Genomic DNA, 14,922 nt, shown 5'->3' on the forward strand with positions numbered 1-14,922 from the left:
TCATATTCAGCTATATTGTTGGTGCTAGGGAATTGTAGCTTGAAGGCTTTTGGAATGTAATATCCTTGAGGTGTGACCAATAATATTCCTACCCTTGATCCATGAGATGTGTGTGAGCCATCAAAATAAAGTTTCCATGGGGGCTGTTCTTCAATTAGACAGACATGTTCATCTAGAAATTCTATGATCAAAGGATATGTATCTACTAGAGGCACATCAGCTAGGTGATCTGCTATAGCTTGCCCTTTGATTTCCTTTTTGTCCACATACCGGATGTCAAATTTGCTAAGGAGCATAACCCATTTGGCCAAATGGCCTATAAGTGCTGTTCTTGAGAGCATATACTTGAGAGGGTCGATCTTGGAGACTAGTTGGATGGTATGACTTAGCATGTAGTAGCAAAGCTTTTGAGTTGATAAAACAACTGCCAAACAAGCTTTTTCCATAGGAGTATAATTGAGTTCATAACCAACTAGGGTTCTACTGATGTAGTCGATGGCTCTTTCTCTACCGTAGTCATCGAGATGTGCTAGAAGTGCCCCTAGAGTAGTAGGCATTGCTGATATGTACAAGATCAAGGGACGACCAGGAACTGGTGGAACTAAGATAGGGAGATTGGCAAGATACTGCTTGGGCTGATTGAAGCTGCATTGACATAAAAGATCCCACTTGAAGTTTTCATCCTTCTTCAGTAAATGTGTAAATGGCGTACACTTATCTGCAAGCTGGGAGATGAAGCACCGAATGCATTGAAGCTTTCCTTGAAGAGTGGGAAGCTATCACAGTGTCTGGGGAGGAGGCATGTCTAATACAACCTTGACCTTCTTGGGGTCGATCTCTATACCTCGTTTAGAAACTATAAAGCCTAGAAGCTTGCCAGATGTGACCCCAAAGACACAATTCTTGGGATTCAACATGAGATGATATTTAGCTAACCTATCAAAGACTTTCTCCAAGTCAGCAAGATGATCCATGCAGGTATGAGATTTGACCAAGATATCATCCACATAATCCTCCAAAATGCTATGGATAAGATCATGGAAAATGGCTGTCATAGCTCTTTGATAGGTAGCCCCTGCATTCTTTAGGCCAAAAGGCATCACGTTGTAGCAAAAAGTTCCCCAAGGGGTAGTGAATGCTATCTTATTATGATCCTCTTTTGCAATCTTGATTTGATTATACCCAAAAAATCCATCCATGAGGGACAAAATTTCATGTCCAACTATAAGATCTACAATCATATCTATGTTGGGTAAGGGAAAATCATCTTTTGGACAAGCTTTGTTAAGATCTCTAAAATTAGTGCAGATTCTGATGTCACCTGAAGGTTTAGTGATGGGGACCATGTTGGAGATCCACTCTAAGTAGTCGATAGGTCGAATAACCTTAGCAGCTAACATTCTTTCTAATTCAGCTTTGACCAGTAATGCCACCTTAGGGTGCATTTTTCTAAGCTTTTGTCTAATGGGCTTGATCTTTGGATCAACTACAAGATGATGCACTACAAGCTTTGGATCAAGTCCTGGCATGTCCTGATATGACCATGCAAATCAGCCAATGTTCTCTCTTAATACCTCAAAGAGGAGGTCAACTTGGTCTTGTGATAGGGATGCAACAATATGAACAAGTCTGGGGATCTCTAAAGAACCGATGTTGACTTCTCTAGTATCCTCAATTAGAATAGAAGACACCTCTGGTTGATTATCTTGAGGAGGCAATGCTAAATCCTCATGTTCTGCTTGTGGCTCTAGATTTTCTTGCTAAGGGGTTCTTTTTGCTGCCTTAGCTAGTCTTAGATTCACCTTAGTTCTAGTTTTGGGTGTATCGGAACTAGGTTGGGGATTTTCTCCAAAATACCCCTTGGGATCTAGCTTATAGATATAGGAAAAATCTAGCTTTGTTTTCTTGTGAGGAGTTTTGGCTCCCATGAATCTCAGAAGTGCTTCCTCTGATGTGAACTCATCTCAATGTGTATGATGCTTGGTTGGTCCCAATCTATGAGTTGTGGATGGGTGAGTGGTAGGTCAATGAAATGGATGGATAGTTCTTGGAGAATAGAGTCTCTGAGGAAGATTTGGTATGGGATATCCTCGTAGGCTCTCTTTTCAACTTCCTCAGGAATGTCTTCAATTTTGACAATGTCGCGATGAATGTTTGAAAAAGCATGGCCGTTCTCATTGGTGCCCCCTGTTGTGGGTATGCCAAAGCCAAGACCTAACTTCGATTCCAACTTGTGTACGTCGATGGGGCACTGCATGCCTCTTTCTTTTGTTCCTAGACCACCACCTTGATAGTTCCATTTGTTAGTGATGAGCTTATGTTCTTGGGGATACTTTTGGCTGAAGTGATCAAGGCATGCTTGATTTCTTGGAGGTGCATCCTTATGTAACCAATTGTTGATATCTGGAGTGAGCTCCTCATGAAGAGGGATTTTTGAGGATACAAAGGTTTCTGGGCCAAACTATTTGTATCAAGGAGGTGGAATCTCCTTATCTTTGTGATATGTCAATCGTCCATGGGCATGTGGATCAAGTGGGAGTGCCCCGATAGCAAATGCATTTGACATACTATACTCTCCACAATCTTTGTTATTGATCTTCACGGTAGATAGGGTGGGTGCGAGGATGGTTTCTGGGTCATTACAAGTGTGGGATGAGATGGCGATGGCTATGCCAATATCAATTCCAGGGAAATAGTTTGCATATGAAGCTTCAACTGCATTGCAGTAAGCAAAGGGTTCTAGATTGGCATGGATGGTTACCTCAGTGCCCTAATGCAAAAATTTGACGCATTGATGGTAAGTGGATGGAACAACTTTCATGGCATGAATCCATGGGAGACCAAGGAGGATATTGAATGGTAGGTTTAGATCAATAACATGGAAGAGTGTTTCTTGGATGACTGGTCCAACCTTGATTGGCAGCAAAATAGTTCCTTCTATGGTTCTTTCCAAGTTGTCATAAGCTTTGATGGTCATAACTTCACTAATGATATCTGCCTTAGTATACCTAGCTTGTTTTATGAATTTTAGGGTGCAAATATTCAAGACTGATCCATTATCTATCATTACTCTTTTTATGACAAAATTGGATACCATGATGGCTATGCGAAGTGAAAGGGTGTGATTTGGCTCGACCACGGGTATGTCAGTGGGTTTGAAAGATAGGGCACATGAGGATGAAAGGTGTCCAACAAGATTACAAAAATTAGTAGCATTGATATCTGAAGGGACACGAGATCCTATGAGTGCATTGTCAAGGATGCTTTTGTACACAAGACTGGTGCAAAGAAGGTCTAAAATGGAGATTTGGGCTGGCATGTTCCCAAGGTGTTCCAAGATATTGTACTAGCTTTTTGATGGAGCTGATGGTGCTGGTGACACTGGTGGACCTACGATGTTAAATCATGGTCTTCTAGTGGTGATTGCACACTCATTGTTTGGGCCTTGGATATTGATAACATTGACAGAAGGCTCTTTTTCAGATATACAACCGATGAGGCTACCATAGTCTATGTAGGATGAAGTGTGTCATTGTTCTTCCCATGCTGTTGGTTTGGCTGGCGGTTGTTGGTGTTGTTGTTGTTGGTTTGGATAGGTGCTTTTCCAAGATTTTGATTGTTGTAAGGAGGAAAAGCATTTTGATAGATCTATAAGCCTGCATTGGGAGAGGTTTGGGCACCAACGGTGATTTCTTTTAGATCAATGAGGTCTTGCACATAATCTTTCAATTTCATTCAACTAAGGGTAGTGTGACCTTTTACTCTATGAAATTTGCAGTACTCATTATCTTTGTACCATGCAGCTTTGGATTGGCCTGGGTCAATTTGCTGGGTAGGAGGAAATTTGATGAGGTTTTCCTTAGTCAATTTCTCAAAAATGACATCCAATGGCTCACCAAGGGGTGCATAATTTCTAGGTGCAGGTTGGAATCTGGGTTTTTGCCCTACAGCTACATTGATGACATTAGCTTGATTGCTAGACCCTTGGAAGTTGGGTCTTGGATTGTGGTTTTGATAGCTTTGGTTATTCTGCTGTTGGTAGTTGATAGCTTGTTGATTTTTTGGTTGATATGGTGGGTTGGACTAGTTTTGAGAAGGACCAACAATATTCATATGTCTGGTGTCAGTGACACCATCTGTTGCAACGCGCTTGTTTTTGTTCCAATACCTAGACTTGTCATTTGAATGTGTTTGATTTTGGTTGGCTTCCTTGTAAATCTTGATCACACCATCTTTAATGAGTCCTTGCTCAAGGATCATTCCTTTCTCTTTGATATCTTTGTAGGTCTGCAAATAGTTCATGGTCATGTGGTGAGCCAAGCTAGGATGGGCATTATCAATCAACATTTTCACCAAATGACACTCTGGCAAGGTGCAAGATATGCGGGTGGTAAGGGTTTGCCATCTTTGCAGATATTCGAGAAGGCTTTCTCCACCTTTTTTCTTAGTGTAGACAAGATCAACTACTGATAGCTCTGTTTCAACAAGATAGGCATATTGGGCTACAAATGCCTTAGATAATTCAGCAAAATTTTTAATTGTGCCATAGGGGATTCTATAAAACCATTCAAGAGCTGGTCCGACCAAGAATTTGGGAAAGAGATGCAAGAGAAAGACATCATCGTATGCCACTTCTTGGTAGTGCATGTAAAATTTTTTGATATGTGTGACAGGGTCTCCTTTTCCTCTAAATTTGTCAAATTTGGGTGTCTCAAAATGCTTGAGAAATGGTGTCATGGTAATGGCTCTATCAAATGGGTAAGGACACACATTCTCAAACTTGAAAGTTTTTGGATCATTTCCCTCTTGGATGTTTTTTAAAGCTATCTTCATGGCTTCCCATTCTGAATTAATGGGCGATGGCTGGGGTGCTCCTAATGTAGGAGTGCCCTTAGGTAGGTATGTGCTAGATGGGACAATGGAATATGGATGGCTTTGAGGTATGGGTTGGTAGGGATTGTACATGGCTTGGGCAACTGAATGGTGGATGATGAGTTGCTGAGGTGGAGGTGGCACATATTGCTGCATTGGTTGTGAGGCTTGCTGCTAATATTGGATTTGAGGTTGGGATTGAGGAACATAAGATGGCTGTGGGATAAATGGATTGCTTTGTGGAGGTAAGGTATAAGATGGTTGTGAAGCTTGGGGAAAGGATCGGGGAGCTTGTGGAACTTGAATTTGGATTTGAGGAGTTTAACCAATATATGTGGGTTGTGCCCCCATTTGGGAAGGTATCTGGATGGCAAAAGAGGCCAAGTAATTGGTGATTGGTGGTGGTGGATTTCATCTTAGAAGTGGCATAGAAAAATAGTTGGTAATAGGAGGTAATGGATTAGTTGGTGGTGGAGCTGGTGGGAATTGAAAGCTTGGAAATGGAATTGATGGGGTTTGATAGCTTGGTGGCTAGATTTGAAAGCTTGGTAGAGTGCTAGCAGGAGCTTGGGTCACTTGAGAGCTTGGCAAAACATTGGTAGTAGCTGGTGGGGTTTGATAGCTTTGTGGAGTGAGGGTATAGCTTGTGGATTTGTGGCTGATGGCACTGAGCTCCAAGGACCTAGTGGAAATGATGGGCTTGTGTTTTGAGCTAAGGTAAACAAGTTGGGGGTGATGAAAGGTTGATTACTTGACCCCATGGGTGGCATCCCAGTTGTATATTGTTGAGGTTGGCCAAAGATACTAGCACTGATTTGGGAGATGTGTGGATTTGGAAGGCTGGGTTGGAGAGCAGCAACAATAATAGTGAAGGGAGTGAATGATGAGGTGTTTTGGGCAAAGGGGGTTTGGGATGGAGTGGTATGGACCAATGGTGGAGTGGTGGTGGTTGGATTGGCTTGCGGAAGGGAGATTTCAACTTGAGTGGAGGCTGGTATGTTTGGGTCTATTGGATCATAAGGATTGGCTTGAGGCTCTTCTTTTCTAGCACATATTAAGAATAATTTGAAATATAAGAGCCTATTGGGAGAGGTAGTTTTCTAAACAATGGGTGAGATGGATTTGATAAGGGAGGAGGTCTTCCAAAGTTGAAGGCTCCTATATTGTCCCTTCAAAAGTTAGCCATGATTGTTTCTTTGTTCTTGTCTATAATGGTGCTCACCAATACTGCATTTCCTAGTTGGTTCATGAAAGATTCAATGTCAGTAGGTGATGGTATAGTGTTTTCTAGGCTGAAGGATGGTTGACTGCTCAAGGGGAGCAAAGCTATTTGATCCAAATGATAGGGTTCCATTATTTCCTTCTTCTTCTTGCCTAAGTGAGTGACGGGTGGCATGAAAATGCAGAATGTTTCCTAGGGATGAGATGCAACAATGCTGATGGATGCAAAAGGGGAAGGCTTTTCTATGCAAATGATTTCCTAGGTTGAGGCAAAGCTATATGAAAAAACCTAAGGAGGATTGGGTTGGGGATTCTAACTTCAAAGATATGTTGCCTAAGCATGAAAGGTCTGCTTTCCTATGTGCAAGCTTGGTGGTGATTGTGTCAACTTAAGGATAGACTGATGATCCTTTAAGAAGAACACGAGATTGACCACTTGTGGATCCCAACCTTTAGCTCAAGGTGATGAGGGATAACAAGTGACAGAGCTAGATTACCCTAGACAAAGCTCTGTCAAAGGGATAACCTTGGTGAGATTGGTGGATTTGGAAGATGTTAGGAATGGCAAACTTTTGGCAAGGTGACAACAATTTTGAAGGCTTGGATGTGAAGTTTTTGGATTGCTAGCTAGATGGTTTGGTTCTAAATGAGATGGATGAGCTAAAATGCTTAAGGGGAGGACTAAAGATGGCTGGCTTACCTACAAGGATGACTCTAAAGTGGAGCTTATGCAAGAATATGTGGAGAAACAAGGGGGTCTAATCATAGAAATCATGCCTAGTTGGTAATGCATAAGCAAGGTTAACTCCTAGATGTTGGTTAAGCTGGATGGTGTGATCTAACCAGGTGTCTTGAAGGGCTTTGTCGGTAGCTTTGTCCTATGCTTTGTGGAGTTTGGCAATTCAAGGGCTTGGTGTTATTTCCGTTTCTGAGATTGCTTGAGTTTGGCTTTGTGAAACTTTTGTTTGGATTTGGATTGTTCTGACATGAATTCCTGAATCTGCTTGGCTTTGAGAGATCTTAGTTGTTTTGCTTCAACTCTTTCAACTTCTGGGATAGGCAGTGACTACGGTAAGTATGCCCTAAGCTAGGATTGACCAAGTTTGGCAAACATTCATTCAACAAGTAAAAAAAAAATCAAGCAATAGATAGGAACAACCAGATAGAAGTTTTTGATTCTTAGAATGTGATACTTGCACTGAGGATTGTGTATGTTTTACAAATGTTTTGATCAGTCACTTCAAACACATTAACACCCTAGATGGTTGTCTGGAAGGCTGACAGTTGGTTTAGCTAGGGAGTCTTCGATATACCCAAGGTACGTGAGGCCCAAATTCATAGATGAAACCAAAAAGATGTCACACAGCCAAGAGGAGCAGTAACCCACTTCTCCTCTTTCACTTCTCAAGGGTATAAAGTTCCTTGGGGCTTAGCCTAAGTGACAAAATCTTGATTTCAAGAGAGGTGTCTTTGGATTCATCTTCCAATTTTTATACTCTGCCAGAACGCTGGAGTTGAGGTCATCCAAGGGGTGATGAAATCTCCAAGCAGGCCTCCTAAAACTTAAACAAGATTTTGGATCCTAATCTTATGCACCCAAGATGGCCTCGAAAGATGACAAGGGGAGAGAAGACTTGGATGATCTTGGGCTAAAAAACATGTTTTTTCTTTTACTAACTGACTCTTATGTGTCCTGATCTAGACTTTGCAAGCACTCATGTTTAAGATGCAAATGTTCAATTCCAACTTTGAAATGCACCAACAAAGAAAAATTGATCGAAGAATGTGAACAAGAAGAAGAGTTAGGGTCAACAAGAAAGTAAACCCGCGCGCCTGGAGGCCCTCTACATCAAGTATCGATTAATTTTCTTTAAGGCATTCAAGAGTTGGTGTGATTTTGTTTTAAGCCCAAAATAAAGATGTGTGAAACTCGATTGTCAAGCACACACCTGGAGGCCCTCCATGTTAAGATTTGTTCAATTTTTTATGCCCAAATGAAGTGTTAGTGAGACTAATGCTCATTCAAGAGATTTTCTAACTTAGAAAACCACTAAAAACCCAAGTGAGTGGAGTTTGATTTGCATGAAGCACTTAACACCCTCTTAGGTAGACCCATCCCCATAGATAGTGTTGAGATTGCAACCAATGGTTAAATTGATGGGTGATTAAAGAGGGTGAGTCTAACTACAAACTCACTCAAAGCGTCTTTAATTAGTTTTTTTAATTTAAGAAATTTCTAAAATGTGGATTTTTTTTATGCCCCAAAAGATGAAGTGTGATGTATTATAATGATTAATTGAACCTTTTGCATTTAAGATTGTGTTTGTTTTTTTTAAGCATGCATTCCAAGAAAAACTTTGATTTTAATTTATGGCATTCAAGATTGTGTTTGAGCAACATTCATTCAAAGAAAAATGTGTTTAAGCATGCAAGTTCATTTTTCAAGCGCATTAAACCATGTAAGGAGAACCTGCAAGAAACATGATTAGTGGTTTCATAGATGCTCTAACCTGCAAAGCTACAAAAGCCAATTTGATTAGTAATCCAAAAATCTCAAAAATTTGAAGCTTAACTATGAGGAAAATAAAATCAACTTTTTTTGTTCTTTTTCCTAGGTGTAAAAATGCTTAGAAAAACCTCTACTCTATGGAACCACCAAAATGCTAAAACAAAAATGCAAAAATAACAGGTGGAGACAACAGTTCATTAGGTGGAGATGCCAAACTATGGAGACATTGAATTGCAGAGACGTCAATCTGTGGAGACGCTGAACTGCGGAGACAAAAAAGAAAGAGGCAGACATGGCAGTTCAGTTTGGTGGTGCAAAAAATAGGAAACTAGGCAAAGACACTGAATTACAAAGATGACAGTTCAGTTTGGCGGCAGTGGAGATGATAGAAGATTAGAGGTGACGGCAGAGATGATAGAGTATCTGGTGGAGGCGCTGAACTATGGAGATGATAGATAAGATTGCGGAGATGACAATTTTGGTGGCAGTGCCGACAACAGGAGACCAGGCAAAGATGCCAAATTGCGAAGATGTCAGTTTGGTTGTGGAGACAACAGAGTATCAAGTGTAGATGATAGTTTGCAAGCGCAAATGCTAATCTATGGAGATGACACTGTGCGAACAAAATTGAAATGTGCAAGTTTTTCCAAAAAAAATTGATTTTTTTGATTATTTTTGAGTTTTAGAGGGTATGTCTTCTTCCCAAGTGCGCTCTTCAACCTGCAAAAATAAGGAAAACACCCTATGACTCACTCAAACAACAAAAAATGTTAGATGGTTAGTTTACAACAATAAAACATGGATTGAAATGACCCATAACAGGAGTCCTACCGGGCGTGCCAAAATGTATATACTAATATGTTAGCAAGAAACACTAATATATTTAAAGAAACAAAGCATTAACTAACAAGACTAATATAACATATAAGATAGACAAAAGAGGAACCCCTAATTAGGAATGTGAGCCAAATGAATGGACTCTCCCAATAGGAATTAGCTCTTTGTTGGTTTGCTATGTCTAATTAAAACTTGTGTTTTAGGGATGTATGCTCAAGATGGGTACTCAAACTTGCTTCAATGGAGATTCTTGGATTTTGGATGTGGATAATGGATGGACATGTAAAACTTGTTCTCAAACTAGCATTATAACTTTAGCTTAAAGGATTGTGTTGATATGGCTTGGGAGGGGATTCAATTTATAGGTAAAGCGCTTGAGGGTTTGACGGCTAAGATGCAAGGATGGGGAAAAGCTCATGGAGGGCTCAGATTACATGAGAGGAGAGCACATGGATTGTGCTTCCTTATAGACAATCAAGGAGTGACACATGTCACAGGGTGAGAGGATGGAGGAAAGGGCAAGGATGAGTCAACAAAGGAGACTTCAAGGGATAATATCTTCATAAAGACCCTTCATAATGGTTTGTAAGAGAAATGAATGAGTTTGTAAAAGTCTTTTATGGCTTTGTAAGAGCATTCATAGTTGGGTGGTTGGGATATTTTGGAGGGAGTTGAGATTGTTGACTTTGTTTAGTTTAAGAAAGTCTTAAGCTTGCTTAGGGAATGTGACAAGGTTAGGGGGGGGATTAGAGGTGATTTAGGTTTAGATTAAGGATGTTAGAGATATGCAAGTGGATGGCATTTAATGAGGGTGGGTGAAGGAGGAGATATTTGTTAACTTTGGCTTGGGTTAGTAAGTGTTAACCCATGTTTAGAGAATGTGATAAGGTTAGGAGGGGATTAGGATTAAGTTTAAAGACATCTTCTAGAAGAGTCTAGACTTTGGATGAGGATAAAGACTTTCTAGAATAGTCTAGAACTTCCTAGGATGAGGATGAAGACTTTCTAGAAGAGTCTAGAACTTCTTAGGATGAGGATAAATTAGATTTTTAGGAAATAAATAAAGTTTTATTTATCTCAAGGGTTTGGGTTGAGGAGATATTTATTAAAATATTTTTAATAAACATGAGGATTAATATTTAATCTTAATTAAATATTTTGAGTTGGGATTAGGGGTAGGAAATGATGGGATTAGCCTTTAATCAAAATTAAAGAAGGATTAGAAAATTTTGGAAGAGGTTAATCAAAATTAAATAATTAAGAAATAAGGAAATAATGTTTAAATAAGATTTAAACATTTTTGGGAGGGATTCCTTAATTAAATATTTTTAATTAAGATAAAGGGATTTAATGGCATAAAAATAAATAAATAAATTAAATCAATAATTAATTAATTAAATAATTTAATGATGTCATTAATAATTTATTTTGTGTTTTTTGGTCAATTTATTAATTAAATAATTAATAAATAAGGAAATAATGTTTAAATAAGATTTAAACATTTTTGGGAGGGATTCCTTAATTAAATATTTTTAATTAAGATAAAGGGATTTAATGACATAATAAATAAATAAATAAATAAAATAAATAAATAATTAATAAATGATGATGTCATCAATTTTTTTTCAAAAATTAAAAATACTTTATTTTCTAAAGGATTTAGGTGTCTACAATGTAATCTTTTTGGAACAAAACCCTTAACTAATGTTGTTGGAAAGGATAGAGTTTCTATTGCACCAAAAGATCAACCTATTAATGCCTGATACAACCAATATTCTTATAGAACCACAGGAGGCAGTTAAGCCATGTCACAAATCCTGCAAGGGATGCTAGCCCATTACCAAAAATCCCCCTCCCAACATCACTTGCCATGGCATATGAGATTCAAACCCATGACCAAGCTTTGATACTAATTGTTAGAAAGAAAAGGGTTTCCATTGCACCAAAAGATTGACCTGTTAATGCTTAATACAACCAATAGTCTTATACAACCATAGGAGGCAGTTAAGCCATACCACAAATTCTATGAGGGATGTTGGCCCACTACCAATATATGTATGATGCATCCTTTTTAAATATTAGTCCAACATACCTCTTGATTTCTTAGTTTGATGAGGTGTGATCACCTGACACATTGGGTGAAGTGATCCCTTCTGTACTTAATGCACTACAATCCTCTTTTTTCTTCCATGTCTTGTTCATCTCATCTCGTACATTTTCTATGTCTACCTTGCCTTTGCCTTCGTTGAACTCACTACTTGGTGCCTTTGACCTTGATGGATAATATCAACTGATCTGACCCATCTTCAAACAACTAAAACATGTGATTTGACTCAACCACCTTTTATAGTCACTCTTGAAGTGTGTCCTAATATAGTTTTTAGGAACACATCCATACTCTTGATAGTAGTTACAAGTGTTATAATCCTAGTTGTAAGAGTGGCCATTGTACTTTACCTTTGTCTACTTGTTTGATGACCACATAGGTTTGGATCTACACTCAAAAGCTCTATGTCCATACTTTTGACAGTTATAACAATATCCTTCAAATCTTTGAGTGTGCACGGTCTTGCTTCTACATTCATGTGCATGATGACCTTGTTTCTTGCACTTATAGCAGTGACCCATGTTCCTCTACTTAACATCCTGATTTATAGTCTTACTCCTGTACACATTAATAGTATGTCCTTTCTTACCACAATTATGGGAAGTAAGTTTTGAGTTCTTACCTTTGTTGATTCTTTCTTCAAAACTTTTGAATGATTCTCCTTCTTCATTACTTGTGTATCCTAGTCTATTTGTATCCTTGTTAGATCTAGGGGATCTCATCAATTATTAAAAGTACTCAATAGCTTCATTTGACTTATTGAAACTTCCAACAAATTATTTTTCCCTTTTTAGGTCATTTCTCAACTATTCATTCTACAAATTTAGCATTGATATCTCAATGTCCTTGGCATTCAGTTCATGGTTTTCATTCATCATCTAACCCAAGGTTTCTAATTGCATGTTAGCAATCTTGGTTACCTATGATGATTTCTCTTTAAGTCTGCTAGTCAAAAATCTTTTGTCATCTTCACTCATGACTTTTTCTTCCATAGCTTTCTTCTTCTATTTGGTCACCTCACATAGTAATATGGCTTGAGATTCTTGTCCTCTCTTAAGATTTCTAATCTCTTCAACTAGGGTTCTATTCTTTTTCATTAGATCTACAACTTTTGAATCAAATTCATTGGAGTCTCCATTTGTAAATAGCTTAGTAGTGTCCATCTCTTTGTACTAAGTGTCATTCTCCTCAATAGAAATTTCTTTCCTTCTCTTCAATGATTTCTATAGATCATCTCTTGCTTCAACCAATTGATGTAGAATGAGTCTTATTTCAATTCCCTGGTTCTGAATGATTTTTTCCAACTCGTAAACTTCCATTTCCAATATCTTTCCTCAAAGTTGCAAACCTTCTCTTTTAGAGATTTGTGCTTCGATACCAATTGTTGGAATTACAATAGGAAAGGTAAACTTCTTGGTGGGGGGGTGAATTAGTGCTTTAAACTTTGACCCATAAAATATCCACCACACATCCATCTCATATTTTCAATAAGTAAATTGAAATACCATGTAATGCATATACATCTAAAACATGTAAATAAGTAAGTATTCATACATATATGACACCAGATATGATTACCCAAAAACCCTCTAATGGAAAGGTAAAACTTGGGTGGGGATGACACCCACAAATCTTCACTATTGCAATAATAAAGTGTATCCAATGAAGGTTACAATGTTTGATCATGAAACATGATCTATCCTATGAAAGGTTTGCCTTATTAAATGCTTACAAAGACTATTTGGTCTTACCCAATTAAAGAATTTCAACACCCTATTAGAAATGTGCCTAGTAAAAGAACTTCAACTCACAATTAAGTAAGCACCTTGTTAGAGGATTTCAATACAACATGCTAGGACTACTCTATTAAGAGATTTAATTAATTTACTTGTTAGAATGTCTTAGCATTGATCCTATGATTAATACTCTTATTCTTGATGATAGATCACCTCTATCCTATTGTGTACTTAATCCTTCTTGATCAGATGTCTCTCTGCTGTTCACTATTTCCTTCCTCTATTCTCCGTTAACTAATTTTGTAATACAATTTAGATCATGGTACCTTGGTCACTATGAATATCCTAGTTTGTGCATGCAAAACTCTCCTTGATCATTCATTCATTCCCTTTCATCCTCTTAGAAATTTTAGGGTTTGTCTTCCTAAAGTAGACCTATGTGACTTAGGGTTAGGTATGAATCAACAACTATGATTCAGCCATATTGCCACTAAAACCTTCCTTTTACCTAATTGGGTGCATGCAATGCATAACGATTCCAACTTAAGATTTTTTCTTATCACCAAAATATCATAATTCAATCTAGAAGTTGGCTCAAAAAATGGTTTACATAGTAGTTTGTGCCAATACAAATAGCTATGACAAAACTATGTTACTCAGCAAATAAAGTCCCTTGTGCTTGGCACATATTAACTTCAATACTATCACTCAACATCTAAATGACTTAGCATGTACTACTAGTTAACTCCTGAATCACTTAGCACATACTATCTTCTTAGCACTTGAGTGACTTGGAACATAAGTGACTCAACACTCACTCAACATGCTTTAACTTATATGTTGTGCTCAGCATATGTTACTTGTTTGGCATGAACTAAGTAAATGACTTAAATGTATAGATGCTCACTAGTCAAAACCATTCTAAGATCAACCCCTTTTGCAAAAACTCATTAAATTATCTATTCAACTCTTTACTTTATAGCAGTGTCATTTTGTGTGCTTCCTTGTTTGAAAAACTAGCACTAGGGATCAAGTACATCTAGTGATTGATCTTCCTCAATGGGGGTAATCCATCAGGTACATTATCTGACACAATGTAAGGAAACTCTTTAAAAAATATACAACTTTTGCAAGTACCTTCTCTACTTCTTTATCATCTTTTTGGGATTACAGAAAAATGCATATGCACATGCTTCATACCTTTGAGAAAATGTTTTCCATCAACAAAACATTTTTCGGCACCATTAAATACCCTTTCTTCTTTCTGGTTCAATGACTCCAACTTATGCTTTACTCCATCTTTTGTTAGAGTGTAGGTATTTGCATGCCTATCATGTATAGCATGTTTTCCAAACTTGCATGACCTATCGAGAAACATATACTATATATCCTTAGGTATGATATCACAAAGAACCTCATCTTGTTAGCCTCCAATCTTGAACTTCACTAGAAACTACTCATTGACCATGACCTTGTGGTCATCCTGGACCTAGGCAATATGGTATGGATGTGAGTGTTTCCCCCCCTTAATATTTAACTTCATGACCATATTTTCTAACATCATATTGTTAGTGCTTCCTCCATCAATGATCACATCACAATTCTTATCCTCACAGTTGCGCCTTGTGCAAAATAAGCTC

Source organism: Cupressus sempervirens, chromosome 3, assembly GCF_028749045.1.
Source record: "Cupressus sempervirens isolate cs-2001-9-10 chromosome 3, ASM2874904v1, whole genome shotgun sequence".
Classification (NCBI taxonomy): domain Eukaryota; kingdom Viridiplantae; phylum Streptophyta; class Pinopsida; order Cupressales; family Cupressaceae; genus Cupressus; species Cupressus sempervirens.